Below are 17,449 nucleotides of genomic sequence, written 5' to 3' on the forward strand. Positions count from 1 at the left end.
AGCAGCAAGTGATAGACAGAGCGAAGCAATCCAGTAAACAACGGAACAGATCTAAGATCTGTAGTCCAGCCACAACCAGTTGTGATTGAAGACAAAGGACAGCTGGAGTGCTGAAGACAGTTCTCTCCAAGATATTAATCAACAAGAATGTCAGACTGGATTAATCATCATAAAACTGAAGTTCATTTGATATTAATATGTTTACAATCAGTGTTCAATTCACTACGTGTAGCTGAAGGTAAAGATAATCTTCAAGTGATTGTAACAGTGAAGATACCTGAATACTTATTCAGCAAATTAAAGCCTGTTGTGTTAGTAATAATTTTAAAGAGATATTAAAAGTAAGGTGATTTGAGTATAATGGAAGAAATTTATTGGTGGGTATCTGATAATTCTGTTTTAATGTGAAGTTAATTTAGGATTAGTTAACAAATACACACACGGTAGGGAATCCCAGTCCCATGGAGTGCACATCCAGTTCCATGTGGGAAAACCAGGACACTTCTTGTATCAGCAACAACCACAAGAACACAGAAGTGACACTGGAACACTAGTTTGACCAAGGCGAAAGTACTGCACTCACTCATTGTCCCCACATTCCAGGATTGATGTGATCACACCAGAGAGGGGACAGAGAAGATTGATCAGAATGTTTCTCTGATTGGAGAATTTCTGCTCTGAGGAAAGATTGGATAGGTTGGGGGGTGGGGGGTTTCCAAGGAAGATGAACTGAGATTAAATTGATGTGATAAAATGCTGAGGAATCCAGGTAGAATGGATAGGAAGCAGCTATTCATTAACAGAGCCATCAGGAACTAGAAGTTTTAGATTGAAGATAATTCTCAGAAAAAAAGGGGAAAGGAGAATGTATTTCCCACAGAAATGGTGGAGAGCAGGATCTCACTGATGGGGTGACAGAGGCAGTTACCAGCATTACATTTGAATAAAAGTACGTGGATGGAACTGAAATGTTGGAACGTGCAGGGCGATGGACTAAGTTCTGCAGAATGGGATAAATGCGATTTATTTGACATTTCTCCAGAATATTAAACTCCAGTCCAATTTGAGAAGTTAAACATCACGAAACATACTTTAGCAGGACTTATACAGTTAATAGTAAGTTCCTAGGGAGTGCTGCTAAACAAAGAGTCCTTGGAGTGCAGGTTCATAGTTCCTTGAAAGTAGAGTAGCAAGTAGATAGAATAGTGAAGGGCGGCAGTTTGTCTGCTTGCCTTTATTGGTCACAGCATTGAGAGGTCATACTGAGGCTGTACAGGACATTGATTCGGCAACTTTTGTAATATTCCATGCAATTCTGGTCTCCTTCCGATCAGATGGATGTTCTCAAACTTGAAAGGGGTCAGAAAATAATTATAGGATGTTGCCAGGTTTGGATAGGCTGCTTTCCTTGGAGCATCAGAGGCTGAACGGTGACCTGAAAGAGATTTTTAAAATCAGGCCGGGCATGGATAGGATAAATAGAGAAGATATTTTCCCTGCAGTGGGGGAGTACGAAACTCGGGGACTGGGAGGGGGTGGGCGGAGGGACAGAGAGGGTGGGTGGATCGAGAGTGGTGGGACAGAAATGGGTGAGGACAGAAAGTGGGCTGAGAGGGGAGGGGAACAGATGGGGGGAACAGAGGGGGTGACTGACGGTTGGGGGGGCGACCAACAGAGAGGGGGAACAGACCAAGCGGGGTGCAACCGACGGAGGGAGGGGAGGGAAAAGATGGGTGTGCAACCGACGGGGGAGCGACTGACAGAGAGGGGGAAAGACTGAGGGCGCGACAGACTGACAGATAGGGGGACAGAATGATCGGGGGTGGGGAGAGAGGGGCGACAGGGATGGCGGTGACCAACAAAGGGCTGACCAATAGAGAGGGGGGAACAGACAGAGTGGGAGGAGACGGAGGAACACAGAGGGGGAAGATGGAGAGTTATTTTTTAGATCTACAACTCAACCCTTTTCCTGTTTTCTCCTCCTCAGCTTAATTCCATCTGAAGGTCACAGAACAACTGCATAGTTTCTGTAGAGTTTCAGGGAGATCAGGTGCTGAACATGGCATTTGTAACATGCTGATCAATAAATGGACTCTGGTTCGACTCCACTGTCTGTGTGGTGTTTGCACATTCTCCCTGTGTGTCTGCGTGGGCTTCCTCTGGGTGCTCTTAATTTCCTCCCACAAATCCAAAGACGTGCAGGTTAGCTGGATTAGCTTTGGGTAATGTTAGGTTACAGAGTTAGGGTGGAATGCTGTTCCGATGGTTGGTATGGGCCGAAAGGCCTGCTACCACACTGTAGGGATTCTGTCACTGAGTATAGGGGTTAGGAGGTCACGTTGTGGCTGAGTAGGGCACTGGTCAGGCCACTGTTAGAATACTGCATTCAATTGCAGTCTCCCTGATTTCAGAAAGATGTTACCAGAATAGGACTCAACCTCTTAATGGCAAGTTCTTGGGAAGTGTTAACAAACAAACAGACCGTGCAGTGTAGGTTGATAGTTTCTTGAAAGGTGTGGTTGAAGGTAGACAGGTCGGTGAAGGTGGTGTGCGGTATGCTAGCTGTTATTGGGCAGTGCATTGAGTATAGGAGTTGGGAGATTATGTTTCGGTTGCACAGTTTATTGGCTCGGCCACTTTTGGAATGTCCACTGCTTTGAATTCCAGTCTCCCTGCTATAGGAAAGATGTTGGGAAATTGGCAAGAGTTCAGTAAGGTTTTACCAGGGTGTTGCCAGTATTGGAACATTTGAACCATAGGGAGAGGCTGAATAGGCTGAGGCTATTTCCCTGAATCACTGGACACTTTAGGTGGCTTTATCGAACTTTATAAAATTATGAGGAGCAGTGATCGGGTGAATAGTCATGGTTTATTTTTTCCCAGGGCAGGGGAGTCCAAACGAATAATGTGAAGTTTTTTTCCCCAAGGTGGAAATGACAAATTCTAGAGGAGAGGGGCAAAGTTTAAAGGATATGAAAACCAAAACAACTGCAGATGCTGTAAACCAGGAAGAGAATCAGAAGTTTCTAGAAAAGCTCAGCAGGTCTAGCAGCATCTGTGAAAAGAAATTAGAGTTAACATTTCTGAGGAAGGGTGCCCAGACCGGAAACTTTAACTGATTTTTCTTCACAGATGCTGTATGACCTGCTCAGCGTTTCCAACAACATCTGAGCAAGTTTAAAGGGAGTTGTGTCTGACAAGTGTCTTGTGCAGATGTCGATAAATGACTATAATGTATTCTCCTGGGAGATGGGAAAAGCAGAAACAATCACAGTTTAAGAGGCATTTGGACAGACACATAAGCAGGCATAGGTTGTCAGGGATATGGATCATGTTACAGGCAGATGGAATTAGTTTGGAATGGCATCATGATCTACGCAGACACGGTGGGCTGATTACTCTGGTGCTGTAACTGTTATGTTTTCCAGGGGATAGAATGGTTTTTGAAGAAGTAACAAAAATGATTGATGAGAGCAGCCTGGTCGACATGATCAACGTGGACTTTAGTAAGGCGTTCAGCAAGCTTTCTCATGGGAGACTGGTTAGCAAGGTTAGATCTCATGGAATAAAGCGGAAACCAGCTATTTGAGTACAGACCAGGCTCAAAAGTAGAAGATAGAGAGTGGTGGCGGAGGGATGCTTTTCCGACTGGAGGCCTGTGGAGTGTCTCAAGGATTGGTTCTGTATCCACTATTTTTCATCATTTATATCAATGATTTGGATGTAAACATAGGAGGTATTAGTAATTCTGCAGATGACGCCAAAACTGGAGGTTTAGTGGACAGTGAAAAAGATGACCAAGGCTGCAATGTTTCCTGCAGGTGTCACCATTTCAGATGCTGCCCGTCCTGCTGGGGATCTCCAGCACTTCTTGGTTTTGTTGCAGATTTCCAGCATTTTGCTGAAGCACATGGAGACAGAGAGCTGTACAGCTCCAGATTTTGTTGACTCTGCAGGACTGATGGATGACGAGGGACTCAATCCTCGTTTAATCCTCCTTTCCTTTGGTTTTCGGAGTCGCTGACTACATCACTAATATTCTACGTCCCACTCCCTGACCTGAATCTGACCCATCTAACCCGACACTTCAGATCCCATCCCCCTGCCAGACTAGATAATACCTCACCAATGGAACTGGCAATAGCGCTCCCCCCATCCCCACCCTCCAGGAGATTTGACCCAGCTCTGCACAGGGGTAACCAGTCAGGCTGGTACAGGTCCCAATTCCTTAAGAATCTAAGCCCTTCCATGGTACACCATTTCTCCAGCCACACATCCAGCTGATCTACCCTCTTATTCCTGCTCTCACTAGCATATGGCACTGGGAGCAAGTCTGACATCATTACATTTCAGGAGCTGCATTATAATGTGTCCCTGCTCTCCCAATATCCAGCTTTCAACCACTCATCCCTTTATTTCATTATGTCATTGGTATCAGGGTGTTGTACAACCACAGGCTGTTTACCCTCCAGCTCCAGAATATCCTGTAGCTGCACCATGATATCGCGGATCCTATCACCAGGGAGATAACATACCATCCTGGATTCATGGCTGTGGCCATAGAAGTGCCTGTCTGTAACCCTGACTGTTGAATCCCCTGTCACTCTCTTTCTTCCCGTTCTGGGCAGCAGAGCTATCGACAGTGTCATGAACCTGGTTGTTGCTGATTTCCCCTGAGACCGACACACACACACACACGAATCCCAAGCAGTATACATTATCTGTTTGGGAAGGGAATAACCACTGGGAACTCCTGCACTTCCTTCCTGAGCCTTTTACTTGATCTGATGGTCCCCCATTCCCTTTCTGCCTGTGTAACCCTCACCATTCTCAGTATTGCAGATGCTCCACAGCGAGTCCACGCACAGCTCCAGGTCTGAAAAGCAGTTTCCCAGTAGCTGCTGATGGGCACATTTCCTGCACACACAGCCGTCAGGGACACTGGAAACATCCCTAATTTTCCCACATTGTACAAGAGGAGCACACCATGGGTCTGAGGTCTCCTGTCACACAGGCTCTCTAGATTCAGCTAGTTACTCCCATTTAGAGAATTTATATGACCAAGCAATCTTCCTCCCCTTCAAACATTGTAATAAAAATCCTGTATTCTTTACTTAAGCTGATATGTTATACCTTAAAAACGGTTACAAAATCTCCACAGGTATCGCTTACAAACTGGCTGTTCCCTTTGGGATCATGTGAATTTCTGAATGGGCTGAAACAAAACGGAGTTTCAGCTTCACCTTCTCCCTGTCCCACCTCGCTCTGTTTACACCCAACTCCAAAACACTCTCATTGAGCCAAGCAGCCCTCACAGTGCAGCCCTGTCATTGTCATTGTCTGCTCACCCCTACACTGCCCTCAGCCTCCTGTACTGTTCCAATACATCTCAATGGGAGCTCAGGGACAGCACCTCATCTTTCAATTCAATCCTTTGTAACCCCAGAGTCAACATGGACCTCACCAGTTTCTGGGTGAACAGACAGTTTGAATCTGGAACATTCCACCTAAAAAGGTACTGGAATTTGACTTCATAAAGAGTTGCAGGGAATTGAAAATAAGGAGTTTACAGGTGAGCATCATGAAGTGGGTGATTGGGACTAAATCTGACAGTCCCTACAAAGAGACAAAGTGCAATCTGGACAAATCTGTGCTCCCTCTCAGACCAAAGCAGACCCTGAGCTTCCAGTTGCCTGCCACTTTAACACACGAGCCTGTTCCCTGGCCAACATCTGTCTCATTCTTAATGCAGTGTTCCAGGGAAGCTTGATGCCGAACACTCCAGAACACACCAAATGGCCCTGTATTTCAAGGACGGCAATTTCCCCTCCCATGTGGTCAACAATACCCTTCAGTGTATCTCCACCACTTCCTGCACCTCTGCCCTTGAACCCCACCTCTCCAACAGCAGCAAGGATAGAACCCCCAAGTCCTCAATTTTCAATCAGATACAACACATCATCCTCTGCCATTTCCACCACCGACAATCAGATCCCACCAACAGATATCTTTCCCTCCACACCCCTTTCAGCATTCCTCGAGACCATTCCCGTGACTTCACGTTAGATCCATGCTCCCCACCAACCCACCCTCCACTTCCAACACCTTTGCCTGCCATTGCAAGAGGTGTAAAACCTGTGCCCACACCTTCCCCTCACCTCCATCCAAGACACCAGAGGTCCCTTCCACATCCAGCAGAGATTGTCCTGTACATTGAATAACCTCATCTATTGTTTTCATTGCTTTCTACAACGGGGAGACAGGACGCTAACTTGCAGAATGTTTCAGGGAACTTTTCTGGGAGACATACACCAACCAACCCCACTGTCCTGTGGCTAACCATTTCAACTCCCCCTCCCAATCTGCCAAGAACATGCATGTCCTGGGCCACCTCCACCACAAAATCCTTGCTACATGACTCCTGGAGGAAGAAAACCTCATCTTCTATCTTGGGACCCTTTAACCACTGAATCAATGTTTCGTCATTTCCTCTCCCCCACCTTATCCCAGATCCAGCCCTCCAACTCAGCACCACCCTCTTGAACAGTCCCACCTGTCCATCTTCTTTCGCAATTATCCACTCCACCCTCTCAACATTACCCTCCACCAGCATCTTCCTATCGCCTTCCCAGCTACCTTCCCGCCAGCCCCACACAAATGCTATTATCTGTCAGTCCTCTTCCCCACTCTCACATCCCTGCTGAAGGGCTTAGGCCCAATATGTCAATTCTCCTGCTCCTTGGATACTGTCTGACCTGCTGTGCTTCTCCTGCGCCAAACTTTAACATAAGCTGGAAGAACAACACCTCATTTTGTACTTGGGGACCCTTCAGGCCTCTGACCTTAAAATGGAACTCATTAATTTTAGGTCCTAAGTCTCCCATGTCCTCGCACCATAGTCCCCCACCCCACACACCAGGCCTTGTTATTACATCGCCTGCCATTACACATTACCTATGGTTAGTCACTAACAATCTCCATTAACATCTATTCACCCTCCCCCAGCCAGATCATTATCCATTCCTTTGTCCAATTGCTCCTGTATCTCATTTTGGACTATATCACCACCTATCACATTTACTCCTTAACCCCTACCTTCTGCATATAAACTGACATTTTTTCTCAGTCACATCAGTTCTCAGGAAGGGTCAGCGGATCCAAAATATTAACTCTGATTTCTCTTCACAGATGCTGCCAGACCTGCTGAGCTATTCCAGTATCTTCTAGCTGTTGTTTCTGATTTAAGCATCCACAGTTCTTTTGATTTTCATTTACTGGGAGTTTCTAATTCAGGTCTAGCAGCCTACATCATGAGTTTATAAACCCTCCCAGTCCACACTAACTCCATTTCTCTCCCACTCCCTTCACACTCACTGGGTCTCTTCCCAACCCCTGCCCAGTGACACTGCACGTGCACAGCTCATGGTCACATGCTGGCCTGTTGGCGACACCCCTCATTCACTCCCATTGGCTGGAGGATTACACCTAGTCTCCTAATGGTCTGAAGCTGCCGTCAATCAGCCAGGCCCCATTGTGACATGAGTGGTGGGACCCTCGCAGGAGTGTGGGAGGCTGAGGGGTAACCTCAGAGGTTTATAAAATCATGGGAGGCATTGATGGGGTAAATAGATAGATGAGGATAGGATATCTGGTCGGCACAGAGGAGTTTGACTGAAGGGTCTGTTTCCGTGCTGTGTATGTCTGTGGCTCTGCCCTGGGATGAGCTTCATCACTCACAGTGAATGGGGTTGAATCAATGTCCTGTAGAGCTGCAAAACAATGTCCCAACTCCAATACTCAATGCACTGACCAAGTACACCAAACGCCTCCTTCACTATCCTGCCTATCCAAGATTCCACTTTCAAAGAACTATGAACCTGTACTTCAAGTCTCTTTGTTCAACAACACTCCCCAGGACCTTCCCATTAAATGTATAAGTCCTGCCCTGATTTGTTTTTCCAAAATGCAGCACCTCACATTTATCTGAATTCACTCCACCTTCCACTCCCCAGCCCATTTGATTGAAGTCCCATTGTACTCTGAGGTAACCTTCTTCCCGATCCAATTTGGTGCCCGTGTAAAGTCACTGACCATAGCTCCTATTTTCACATAGTCATCATTGATATAAATGATGAAAAGCAGTGAACCCTGCACCGATCCTTACACCATATTGCTCATCACAGGCCTCCAGTCCGAAGGCAACCCTTCACCACTATCCTCTGTCTCCAACCTTACAGCCAATTTTATATCCAAATAGCTAGTCCTTCCACCTTGAATGTCTTTCTGAAGTCCAAGTTAGTGATTTCCATGCACAAAGCCATGCTGACTGTCCCTAATCATTTCTTACCTTTCCAATTACATCTAAATCCTATCCCGGAGAAGCCCTTCCAACAACTTGCCTGACTCCAGGCTCACCAGTGTATTGTTCCCTGGCCTTTCCTCATCACCTTTCTCAAATAATGGCGCCAGTCTTCCAGCACCTCGGTGATACAAATATCTGAGTGAGGGGCCCAACTATCAGTTCCCTAGCTTCCCACAAAGTTCTGGGATTCACCTGATCATGTATCAGGGATTTATCAATCTTGATGCATTATACAAGTTCCAGAGACTCTGAACGAATATGGACACTTGTAAAGTTATCCCTATTTATTTCTCCAAACTCTCACTTCCATATCCTCCTTCAGTAAAAGCGGACATGAAATACGCAGAGATAGTATCTCTCCTGCCTCCTGCAGATCCATAGACCGCCTTGTTGATCTTTCAGGGTCCCTATTCTCTGCCTGGTTACTCTTTTGTCCTTAGTGTATTTCTAGAATCTCTTTGGATTTTCCCCAAACTCATTTCACAAAGTTCTCGTTCCCTTTTTTGCCCTCTTAGTTTCCCTCGAGTATACTCCTACCGCCCCTATACTCCTCCAGGTATTCACCCAAACCCAGCTGTCTGTACCTGCCATATCCCTCCTTCATTTTCTTGACCAGAGCCACAATTCCTCTTGACAGGCAGCATTCCTTACACCTCCCAGTCTTAGCCTTAACAGGAACATACAGTCTATATACTCATTGTCTCAGGCCTATGGGGGCAACAGCAGATGAAGACAGAGAAACAATCAATCATTCTCGGTAAAGAGGCAGTGCTGGGAAAGATACCAGCCGAAAGGGAGATGGGTCTCCTGGCCGTGATGGAATGCATCCCCGGGGACTGTAAGGAATGGCAGTGGGTAAATAGCAAATACACTTGTGATAATTCACTAAAATTTGCTGACTCTGGGACGGTTCTAACAGATTGGAAAGCTGCAAATGTGATGCCAATATTTTAAAATGGACGTATTAGCATACCTTCTGTAGTGGGGGAAATGTCTGATCTCTCACGAAAGAAATAGTGAGCTCTGTGGATAGAAATTGTCTCATCGAGCAGACACAGCATGGATTCATGAAAAGTGGACGACACCAAGATGAGTGGTAGAGCAATGTGTGCAGAGGCCACTGTCAGTCTGCACAGGGATACAGATAGATTAATTCAGTGGTTAAGGGTCTGGCAGATGGAGATCAATGTTGGGATATGTGAGGTCATCCATTTTGGTCGGACTAACAGCAAACTGGATGATGAAATGGTGAAAACATGCAGCAGGCTGCTGTGCAGAGGGAGCTGGGTGTCATTGTGTATGAATCACAGGAAGCTGGTTTGCAGGTACATCAGGTAATTAAGGCAGTGAAGGGAATATTGTCCTTCGTTAGATTAGATTACTTACAGTGTGGAAACAGGCCCTTCGGCCCAACAAGTCCACACCGACCCGCCGAAGCGCAACCCACCCATACCCCTACATATACCCCTTTCCTAACACTACGGGCAATTTAGCATGGCCAATTCACCTAACCCGCACATCTTTGGACTGTGGGAGGAAACGGAGCACCCGGAGGAAACCCACGCAGACACGGGGAGAACGTGCAAACTCCACACAGTCAGTCGCTGAGGTGGGAATTGAACCCAGGTCCCTAGCGCTGTGAGGCAGCAGTGCTAACCACTGTGCCACCGTGCCACCGTGCCACCCAAATGTATTCATTGCCAGAGGGATGGTTATGCTGCAGCTGTACAGGGTGCTGGTGAGGCCATACCTGGAGTACTGTGTACAGGTTTAGTCCCCTTACTTCAGGAAGGATGTACTTACACTTGAGGGGGTGCAGAGGAGGGTCACTTGTTTGAGTCTGAAGTTGAGAGGGTTGCCTTATGAGGAGAGATTGACAAAACTGGCACGATCCTCATTGGAATTTCGAATAATGGGAGGTTGTATAGGAAAAATTTAAAATTATGAAGGGAGTAGATAAGATAGAAGTAGGGAGGTTGTTTCCACTGTGGACTGGACAAACTAGGGTGCAGAGCGACAAAATAAGGGGTATCAGATTTCGGACTGAGTTCAGGAGAAACTTCTTCAGCTAAAGGGTTGTGAATCTGTGGAATTCCCAGCTGATTGAAACAGTTGAGACTTTCATCTTGAATGTCTTTAGGTCAAAATGTAGATTTACGAACAGGAAAGGAATTAAAGGTTATGGGAGAGAGCAGTAAAGTGGAGCTGAGATCAGCCCTGATCTTATTGAATGGCAGAGCAGGCTTGAGGGGCCAGATGGATTACTCCTGCTCCCATTCCTTATGTTATGTTCCCACTTTCCATCCGTCCCTCTACCTGGGAATAGCAAAGAAACATTGAAAGACTTCGCCTTGTTCAATCACAATTCACCTTTATCCAATTTAGAACAGCAACTTTTAGATCTGGTCTATTCTTTTTTGGAATTATTTTAAAACTATTAGAATTATCAGAGAATCCAGACATTGGGGAAGTAGGCCATTCAGCCCATCGCATCCACACCGACCCTCAGAGACTCCCACCCTATCCATATAATGCTGCATTTCCCATGGATACTCCACCGAGCCTGCATATCCCTGAACACTATGGGCAATTCAGCCTGGATAATCCACCCCACCTGCACATCTTTAGATAGTGGGAGGAAACCAGAGCAAACAGACGAAACCCACACAGATATTAACAATAAGGTGATCAATCCTTTCTTATTTCCCAGTTCCATCCAAATAACTTCACTGAACGTACTCTCATGAATATCCTCCATAAGCACAACTCTAATGTTATCCCTAATCAAAAACACCACTCAGCCTCCTCTCTTGTCCCCCTTTCTATCCTTCCTATAGCATCTATACCCTGGAACATACAGCTGCCAGTCACATCCATCCCCGAGTCATGTTTCTATAATACCCATGATATCCCAGTCCCACGTACAAACCATAACCTGATCGCATCTGCCTTCCCTGTCAGGCCACTTGCATTGAAGTAAATGCAGCTTAACTGCTCGGTTCTACCGCGTTCTGCGTCTTGCCCTTGCCTGCCTTGACTGTTTGACTTATGAACTGTACCAGACTCAGACTTACCTCTTTTCTCACTATCTCTTTAGGTTTACCCCCACTCCCTCACTGGTTTAATGCCTCCCGAGTAGTACTAGCAAATCTCCCTGCCCGGATATTAGTCACCTTCCAATTCAGGGACAATCCATCCTTCTTATTCAAGTCACTTCTACTCCAGAGGAGAATTCAATGACCAAAAGATGAGAATCGTTTTGCCCTACACCAGATCCTTAGCCAATCATTCATCTCCTCCATCCTGCTATTCCTACTCTCACTAGCACATAGCATTGGGAGTAATTCAGATATTACGACCGAGGACCTACTTTTTTGTATTCAGGCTAATTTGCTATATTCTCTCATCAGGACCTTATCTTTTCCTCTTCCTGTGTCATTGGTACCAATGTCCAACAACCTCCCACTGGTTATTCTACCCTTTAAAGAATATTCTGCCACCTCTCAGGCATCCTTGACCCTGGCACCAGGGAGGCACCACCCCATTCTGTTGTCAGCTGCAGAAACTGTGGTCTGTGCCCGTTTAGAGAGTCCCTTATCATCACTGATCACCTAGAACCTGATATACCTCACATTACAGTAGAGCCAGCCTCAGAACCAGCAACTTGGCTGTCAGTGCAACATTGCCCTTAGTGTCTTTTACCACCAACATTTTCCAAAACAGTGTACTTGTTTGAGATGGGGATAGCCACAGGAGACTCCTGCACTACCTCCCTCCCTCTCCTACCTTTCCGAGAGGTAACCCATCTACCTGACCGTATCTGCAGTTTTCTGGCCTGAAACCGCCACCTATCACACACCCTGACTCTTGTAAATTCTTCATTACCATTAAGCACCGCTCCATCTGATCCATGTGATCCAAGAGGATTTGCATCATCACTTCCTGCAGGTTATCATCAGGATCATTCAAACTCTCTCTGCTCTCCTCCAGGAAGTGCACATCTGTACAAATGGCTATCTCTGCACCTTAATCTGTAGACCCAGAAAAAAGTAGAGTCTTACAGCTTTACAAAAAACTACTCTCTAAAACATTCAACCAAAACATTATAAGACAGGTATTTAAACTAACAAACCCTCACCCTACTGAATATTGCAGATTTTTAAAAATAAAACACACCAACATTTACCTTTTAAGAGACTGAAACCCGGTGAGTTGATCCCCGGCTGAGAGTCACAGACATACAGCACAGAAACAGACCGTTTGGTCAAACTCGACAATACCTATCAGATATCCGAACCTAATCTCGTCCCATTTGCCAGCACTTGGTCGATATCCCTCTAAACCCTTCCTAATCATACACACATCCAGATGCCTAATAAATGTTGTAATTCTACCAGCCTTCACAACTTCCTCTGGCAGCTCATTCCATAAACACACCACCGCCGTGTAAAAAAGTTGCCTCTTAGGTGCCTTTTATACCTTTCAACTCTCACGCTAAACCTACACCCTCTAGTTCTAGACTCCCCCACTCCAGTGAAAATACCTTGTCTATCTATCTATCTGATCCATGCCCCTAATGGTTTTATAAACCTCTGAGGTCTCCCCTCAGACTCCGACACTCCAGGGAAAAACAGCCCCAGCCTATACAGCCTCTCCCGACAGCTCAAACCCTCCAACCAGGGCAACAACCTTGTAAATCGTTTCTGAACCTTTCAAGTTACATAACCTCCTTCTGATAGGTGGAGAACAGAATTGAACACAATATTGCAAGAGTGGCCAAACCAATGTCCTGAACAGCTGCAACATGACATCCCAACTCCTGTACTCACTGCTCTGACCAATAATGTAAATCATACCAATCACCTTCACTATCCTATCCACCTGCGACTCTACTTTCAAGGAATTATGAACCTGCACTGTAAGGTCTCTTTGTTCAGCAACACACCCTAGGACCTGACCATTAAGTCTATCAGTTCTGCTAAGCTTTGCTTTTCCAAAATGCAGCACCTCACATTTATCTCAATTAAACTCAATCTGCCACTCCTCAGCCCATTTTCTCATCTGATCAAGATTCCATTGAAACCTGAGGTACCCTTCTTCACTGCCCACTACACCTCCAATTTTGGTGTCATCTGGCAACTTACTAACAATACCTCCTATGTTCACATCCAAATCATTTATATAAATGATGAGAAGTAGTGGACCCAGATCCGATCCTTATGGCACTCCAGTGGTCACAGGCCTCAAGTCCGAAAAACAACCCACCACCACCACCATGTCTTCTACCTTTGAGCCAGTTTTATATCCAAATGGCTAGTTCCCCTGGTATTCTGTGAGATCTAACCTTGCTAACCAGTCTCCCATGGCGAATCTTGTCGAACGCCTTACTGAAGTCCATATAGAGCACATCTACCGCTCTGCTCTCAAAAATCCTCTTTGTTACTTCTTCAAAAAACAGCTCAGTCAAGTTAGTGACATGATTTCCCGCACACACAAAGCCATGCTGACTATCCCTAATCAGTCCTTGCTTTTCCAAATACATGCAAATCCTGTCCCTCAGGGTTCCCTCCAACAACTTGTCTGGCACCAACATCAGGCTCACGGGTCTGTAGTTCCCGGGCTTGTCCAAACCGCCTTCATTAAACAGTATCATCATATTAACCAATCCCGCAGTCTTCGGGCACCTCAGCTGTGACTATCGCTGATACAAAAATCTCAGCAAGGGGCCCAGCAATCACCTCCCTAGCTTCCTACAGGAGTTTAGGATATGCCTGATCAGATCCTGGGCATTTATCCACCTTTCTGCGTTTCAAGACATCCAGTACCACCTTCGCTGTAATATGGACGTTTTTCAAGGTGTCACCATCGATTTCCCCGCATTTTATATCTTCCATATCCTTCTCCACAGTAAATGCTGATGCAAAATACTTGTTTAGTATCCTCTCCCCACCCCATCGCCTGCAGATCCACACACAGGCTGCCTTGCTGATCCTTGTGGAGCCCTATTCTGTCTCTCGTAACCCATTTGCTCTTAATGTATTTATAAAAACCCTTTGGATTGTCCTTACCCTATTCGCCAAAACTGTGTCCTGTCCCCTTTTTGCCTTACTGATTTTCCTCTTAAATATACTTCTATTGCCTTTATACTAGAAGGATGTTCTGGATTGGAATAAATGCCAAATATTGCATCTTGATAAAAGGGCAGGACTTAGACTGATTAAAAGTCAGGCCTTGCATAGTGATTTGAACAAAGAGACCTCGGGGTTCAGATCTTTGCAGTTATGTCATATGTAGACAGGGTTGTTCAGAAGGTGTACAGCACACTTGCCTTCATTTCTCACACCTTTACGTTGGGACATTACGTTGAGGCTGTACAGGATGTTGGTGAGGTCTCTTCTGGAATACTGTGCTCAGTTCTGGTTGTGCTGTTATAGGACAGATATTATTAAGTCGGAGCGTGTTCAGAAGAGATTTACCAGGATGTTGATGGGAATGGATGCTTTCGGTTATAAGGAGAGGCTGGGTAGGCTGGGACTTCTTTCACTGGAGTGTAGGAGGCTGAGGTTGATAAAATCTCCAACCTTATTGGAGGTTTATAAAATCCTGAAGAGTATAGGTAATGTGAACAGCAGGTGCCCTTTCCAGGAGGGGACGCGATTCAAGTGTGGGTATATACCTTTTAAGGTGCGAGAAGGAAGGCTTTAAAAAGATGTTCCGAATTTTGTTTTTTTGTTTTTGTACAGAGAGTGACTCACATGTGGAATAAACTTGCAGAGGACGTTGTAGTTGTGAATACAATTACAATTTATGGGTGACACAATGGCTCAATGGTTAGCACTGCTGCCAGGGACACAGGTTCAATTCCTGCATTGGGTGGCTGTCCATGTGGAGTTTGGATATTCCTCCCCATGTCAGCCTGTGTTCCTCCAGGTGCTCCCGTTTCCTCCTACAAGCCACAGATATACAGGGTAGGTGAACTGGCCGTGCTCAATTGCCCATAGTGTTCAGGGATGATTAGGTTTAGTGAATTAGTAAGGGGTAAATGTAGAGTAAAAGGGTAGGGGAATGGGATTCTAAGAGGAAAAAACATTTGGACTCGTATATCGATAAGGAATGCGAAGATGGATTTGGACCAAGTTGAGGCAGATGCGATTAGTTCAGTTCGAATTTATGGTCGAAACGGACTGGTTGGAACACAGGGTCTGTGTCAGTGCTGTATAACGTCATGGTTCTAACGCTCGCAATCTCTGTAAATTCCTCTATGCTCGGAACTCTCCCTGTCAATGCCATCTCATTCAGCTTTACAACTCTTCCTTATCTCGATAATTCCTCTCCAGCCTCAAAACCCAAAAACCTCTATTACCAATATCTCTATCTCTGTCACATCCTCTATCCTCAGAATCCTTTCCAACTTTCATCTCCTCCAGCTTCATTATCCTCCCTATCTGTAATCCCCTCCGATCTCTCAAAGCTCTGCTATATGTGCCTTTCTTTATTTCCAGCCTTCAGGATTCCCAATGTTTATTACTCACTTGATGATGGCCCTTTCAGATTCCTGTACTGAGCTTCTGAATTTTCTCTTAAACCTCTCAATCTCCCTTTCCTCCCAAAAACATCGACCAATCATCTGTCATCTACTCTAGTATCACCTTTTCTGACCTGATGTCCAATGGAGCCTGTCATATTCCTATAATAAACATCTCAGCGGTCTACAGAACAGAAAAAGGCTCTGGTAGTACATCGGGTCTGTGACAAAGAAAATTACCTCCTAACTGTCCTCATCTATTTTTCAATAATTGTGGAAAAGTGTTATCTATCATGACATCGCAAGTGCATACTAAATACATCTTAAATATTGTCGGGATTTCTGTGTCTCCTACTCTTACAGACAGTGAGGTTTAGTGCAACTGTTTCTCTATGACGACATCACCCACAGGAACACAGAGCAGCTGGGTCTGTGCAAGCCAGAGATCCCCCACACATTGGGAAGGATGGCAGGGTCCCTGAGAGGGGGCACAGGAGATTTACCAGGATGGTACAAGGAATGGGGGATTTTTGCTGCATGATTACAGTTTTATCTCATTAATTTTTCAGGTGACATGTGAGTTGCTAATACACATCAAGAATATCCATCTACAATAGATGGACTCTCCCCTTGCCTGGAATGTAATAACCTTCAGGTTAAACCACCACCAGACATCTCGCCCTAACGAGAGCGCAGCTCTATGGTCTGTTCGGACAATGCTGCCTTTACCTTTTACACAGTGATGCCACTGTACCACGGGGGTGGGGAGGGGGAATGCTGAAGGTGGGGGATAGGACACCACTCAGGCACAGTGCCTTGTACTGGAAGATGCTCACTTTCTTCAATATTGTTGGGGGGGGCTGCACTGATGCAGGCAAGTGGAGAATGTTCCAACACAATCCTGATGTGGGCCTTAGAGAGAGCAAACAGGCATTGGAGAATCAGGGGTTTGGAGAAACTGAGATTGTTCTCCTTGTAACAGAGGAAATTGTGGCTGCCCTGTGACAGAAGGGTTCACAGAAATTATACATTAGAATAATTAACCTTACACATGAGCTCATCAGAAAAGGATTACAGGACACATATTGAAGACTTGGGGGAGATCTGCTGAGAGTGTAGCGTGATTCAAAAGAGAACTTTTATGAAGCAAATGGGATTGAGTTGAAACACAATACTCACACACAATGTGAATATCCAGCTCCTGATGAATTGAGTAATTTTGTCAGGGTTTGACATTACAGTTACTGAGATTACCATCTGAATGTCCACCTGTTTACATTTTGTACATGCTTACAAAACTGTCACTGTCAGTTCATTTAAGAAACTCTCACCACCCCCTCCTCCTGGCCCAGGATTACTGGACACATTACCCCTTGTGGAGGGCAGCATGCAATTCAGGGGGAAATCTATGTGGGTTTCTGTGAGTTTCCACACTGGGACTTCATGTGACTGAACAGGGCAGATCTTTGACACATGGGACACAATGTTTCAAGAGTGAGATGTGGAGAGCAGGATGTGCTTCCTTTTCTTTCCTTCCATGCTGCCGCTGTGCCTCATCAATT

The 17,449-nt window shown here is 45.5% G+C and overlaps 2 long non-coding RNA genes across 3 annotated transcripts in view; both read right to left on the reverse strand.

Annotated features, from left to right (window-relative positions):
- LOC132812049 (uncharacterized) overlaps positions 1 to 17,449 on the reverse strand; it is a 115,458-nt gene that overhangs the window by 1,144 nt on the left and 96,865 nt on the right. The window lies entirely within an intron of this gene.
- Positions 1,009 to 17,113, reverse strand: LOC132812050 (uncharacterized). The gene is made up of 2 exons (XR_009643458.1): positions 17,067 to 17,113; positions 1,009 to 1,435 (listed from the first exon to the last, which is right to left on the reverse strand). It is a non-coding gene; the product is annotated as an uncharacterized LOC132812050 (long non-coding RNA).

Source organism: Hemiscyllium ocellatum, unplaced genomic scaffold (genome assembly GCF_020745735.1).
Source record: "Hemiscyllium ocellatum isolate sHemOce1 unplaced genomic scaffold, sHemOce1.pat.X.cur. scaffold_255_pat_ctg1, whole genome shotgun sequence".
NCBI classification, from domain to species: Eukaryota; Metazoa; Chordata; class Chondrichthyes; order Orectolobiformes; family Hemiscylliidae; genus Hemiscyllium; species Hemiscyllium ocellatum.